At 46.4% G+C, this 4,375-nt stretch overlaps 1 pseudogene; it reads right to left on the bottom strand.

Annotated features, from left to right (window-relative positions):
• Nucleotides 1-4,206: 4,206 nt before the first annotated feature.
• LOC114008945 (small ubiquitin-related modifier 1 pseudogene) overlaps nucleotides 4,207-4,375 on the bottom strand; it is a 1,242-nt pseudogene continuing 1,073 nt past the window's right edge.

The raw sequence follows: 4,375 nt of genomic DNA, 5'->3' as shown, positions 1-4,375 counted from the left end.
AGAGAGAGAGAGAGCGAGAGAAAGTGAGAAACCAAGCCACCAGGTCTGGGACTCCAACTGCAGTCAACCATATGGGAGTCCAGTGCTCCTAACCACTGGGCCACCTGCTGGCCCCAATTATTATTATTTTTTAATTTGACCAGAGAGAGATGGGTGATGGCAGGAGAAAGAGAGAGTGAGAAACCAAGCTGCCAGATCTGGTACTCGAACCATGGCCAACCATGTGGGAGTCCAATGCTTTAACTGCCATGCTACCTGCTGGCCCCTGTGTAGGACTTTTTATTCCTTTTGTTAGAATTCTTCATTTAGTTAATTAATTGTTTATTTTTTAAGAGGGTTTTTGCTATAGGGCATATGCACTCGCCAGAGAAAGAGAGAGGGACAGAAAGACAGAAAGTGAGAAATAACCTCCCAGGGTGGGGGGGATGGCCATGCCACAATCCCTTCTCCTCCATTCTCCTCTTGGGTATGCATGCACACACATCTGGCATGATTTTTATGCTGCTGGGTCTGAGACTTGAACTGTGGTTGACTATGACCAGTGACATAACCATTATGCCATCTGCTGCTCCCTTAATTTTATTTATTAACTATCATTGTTTTTAAAATTTGACGAGAGAGAGAGAGAGAGAGAAAACAAGCTGCCAGGTCTGGGACTTGAACTGTGGTTGGCTATGTGGGGGCACAATGGCTTAACTACCATGCCACCTGCTGGGCCTGGTGTAGGACTTTCTAAAGGACAGGAAGATTGTGCAGAGAAAATATCACAAGCAACGGGATGATGGTGCGTCAGTCTGTGTTAAGTCAAGAGACAGAAACCACACAGTTGTTTAAACAGGGAGAGTTTAATGTAAAGAACTATTAAGCTATATTAAGAGGGCAGCTATGACTATGGAGAAAGAACTCTGAAAGGTATGCCAAGACTGAGGGAGGACACCCAAGGAAGGCTAGACCTAGAAGGGGGGCACAGTCCCCAGGCTGGGGTTCAGCTGTCATTGGAGAATCTGTGGTTGGAGCCAACTGGATGCTGATGAAACCCTCTGGGTTGCCTGGACCAGGGTCATCCACAGTTTTCTGGGCAAGCGGGAAACCCGGTTTGGGGTGTGGGAGAACCACAGAGGGACCTGAGGTACTGCAGCGGGCTTGAGGCCTCGAGAACATAGTGTGCGGGTTGGGATGGTCACGGAGACAAATGTCTAGGCTGTGAGCAAGCCACAGCTGTGGGGCTCTCAGAGGGAGATGAGGGCATGAAGAAAGTCAAGGTGCTGCTTTGGGCACTGCTGAAACAAGAGCTGGGGAAGCCTCCTTCTCGAGGAACCTGATGCACTTCTGTGTATGGCTTGGCGGTTCCAGCCTATTCAGGGTTGCAGGTGAGATGGCTTGTTTGCAGACGGCCAGCCCTGTGGGATCCCCGGTGTGAGTTTGTCTGGGGTAAGGAGAGGGTGTGGGCAACTGTGACCTGGACTGGGGCACAGGTCCAGGTTGCCTGGGGCTCCTGGCCCTAGACAGAGACTTTGGGCTGAATAGTAGAGAAGGCTGCATGTTCTCCAAGGACCTGACTAGCGTGCCCCTGAAGTGGGAAGGGAGAACCATTCTCTTCCAGTGTCCCTATGGTACGTGCTACTGAAAAAGCTGGAAAAGGAGATTTACGAAGCCTGTCTCTGTTATTACAGAGCAGGCAGTGAGAGTGAATTTAGAACAGAGAGGAAACACGTTGATAAATGCGGGGCTGGACAGTGGTGCAGGCGTGAAGTGTGACACTCTGTGAGAAGCTTCTGGGTTCTTGTCTGGTGACCTCCCTGAGTACACTGGATGTACAAGTGCCCATGACCTGGGGTTGGCTGAAGCTAGGGGTGGATGTGGTATCAAGACCCTGCTGGGGGTGCTGACTATCATTCTTGCTCATAGAAGAAACAAATACTTTAATTAAAAAAAAAAAAAAAAGTTGGCTAGGACCAGCAGGTGGCGTAGTGGTTAAGGCGCTGGACTCGCACATGGCTGACAGTGGTCCAAGTTCTGGATCTGGCAACTTGTTTTTTCAATTTCCCTCTCTCTCTGTCTCTCTTTGGTGAGCACACATACCCTATGGGAAATTAAAAATAAAGAAATTATAAACAAATGTCCATCAACAGTATAGATGGATATAAAAACCCAGGTTTAGTCCAGGCTTAGAAGGTGGGACGTGCCAGGCATTGTACCAATCACTTTACGGGCTATTCCTTAGCTCTCAGTAACTCTAATATGGCCTAACGGGGGCCATTTTGCAGATGTGGAAACAGCCTAATAGAGATCAGCTCAGGTCACAGAATCAGCAGTGGGAGAGGAGAGACTTGAGCCCAGGCCCCAGGACTCTAAAGCCTCTGTTCTTTCCATCATTCTAGCTACACAGAAGGCTCAGGAGCTTGGACCAGAGAGAGTGATTTAGTTCTGGGCCAGTGGTGTTGTTTCAGGCTATTTTTTTTTTCTAAGCTGGACATGGCCTGAGTGGATGGTGAAGGCAGCATGCCCAATGAATTCATTCATCAATAATTCAGGCCACAGAATCTGCCCTGGAGCCAGGCCCCGTGGCTCTGAGGCTCCTCATCTGAGAGCATAGGACTGGAAATTGGAGACACTCCTGCTTCCTGCTGGGTTAATCACTTGATTTAGTTTGCCTAGGGCAGATCTGGTTGTCTCTTCTTACACTCCAGTGTAGGAGATTGTGAACATGACCCAGAGAATCCAGGGTTGACCCAAGTTCAGAAAGCTCCCATCAAAGCTTCTGTCTGAGGGCAGAATTTCTGGTTTGGAGCCAACCTGTTTTGATAGTCCCTGGAGTCAGGGTTAAGCTGGTCTGAGGCTGGGTGCCCTGAGGGTTTATCTTCCCAAACCTCTGGTCTGGGGTTACTTTTCTGGAGGAGCTCTGAGCAGAGGTCAAGAATAGAGCCTGTTAAGAGTCTAAGGTAGCGGGCCCACAAGTGACATAGTGATTAAGACACTAGATTCCCACATGGTCAGCCGCAGTTTGAATCCCAGACCTGGTGGTTTAAAAATCTCACACTGAGCATGTGTGCATGCGTGCTCAAAATCCCAGGAGGAGGATTGCGCTGTGGCGATGCCCTGGAGGGTGATTTCTTACTTTCCCTCTTACTGTCCTCTCTGGTGAGCGCACGTGCCCTGTAGCAAAACCCCTACCAAACGTGTCTAGGATAGTTAATTACCAACACTTGTCCAAAAGAAAGATGTATCCCTTCCCATCTGTCACCTTTTTCTTTTTTTTTTTTTTTAACGATTTTTATGAATATTGTTTATTTTAATTAAGCTGGTACAATGTCCATTTAAAACCCATATCCCAGGCCAAAAAGTATGAATAAAATAAAAAAGAGCAGTGTTCTGTTGTATACACTTCTGCATGAATAACTTTATTAACTGCTAATGGGAATTGGAACTTTTCTGGGATCTCTTGACAAGATTTTTAAAAATGGCTCTCTTCAGTGAAGCCATCTTTGGAGTAAGTGAACTCTCACCCTATCTGTCATCTTGACTCTGATCTAATATTCCTCCTCTTTTGGTCCAGACCCTCAGATTTTAAAAATAGCTTCAAGTTAAGGAAAGGTCATTTTCCACAGTTCTCTGAAAAATGTTCATCTTCCACTGAAAGTCATAGTCCAGGAGCAAAGCAATCACATGCTGACACTGGAAGGCCAATTCGGAAGTCACTGTGAACTCTCACACTGGCCGATCTTAGTTACCGCCACGAGCCTGGAAATGCAGAGTCCTGGAGCAGGCGTCCTCTGTGCACACGCCGTAACTTTTATAAAGGAGAGAGAGGGCACTATGAAGGGAGCTGAGGCATCAGCCCAATGAAACAAACGATAGCCAGTAATGAGCACTAGGATTCAAATTACCAGATGTTTAAAAGAGATGGGGAGCCAGTTTTCAACTCTATTTTGAACACCACATTACAAAAGAACGATTTTTAAAAATAAAAAGGAATTGATGGGGGTGGGGGGCTGGCAGGTGGTGTAGTGGTTAAAGGCTCTGGATTTCCACATGGTCGACTGTCATTCGAGTCCTGGGCCTGGTGGCTTGCTTTCTCTCTTTTCCTTTCTTTCTCTCTCTGTCTCTATTTGGTCAAATTAAAAAATAATAATAAATGGAATAAAAAAGTGAACAAATATTAAAAAAAAAGAATTGAGGGAAAAGAAAAAATAATAAAAAGAACAGCTAAACCATTGAATGACACCCCTCCATCTGTTCCTTATAAACTTCAATCGCCTCTTCTTCCATTCCCAGTTCTCTTGGAGGATGATTATCCACAATTTTCTTCTTTTTTTTTTGGAGAGGTTTTCTCTATAGGGCGCGTGCGCTCATCAGACAGACAGAGAGAGACATA

This window comes from Tupaia chinensis, unplaced genomic scaffold (assembly GCF_000334495.1).
Source record: "Tupaia chinensis unplaced genomic scaffold, TupChi_1.0 Scaffold000418_1, whole genome shotgun sequence".
NCBI lineage: Eukaryota > Metazoa > Chordata > Mammalia > Scandentia > Tupaiidae > Tupaia > Tupaia belangeri.
Note: the sequence above shows the minus strand (reverse complement) of the source record. Positions and strands in the feature narration are given on the sequence as shown.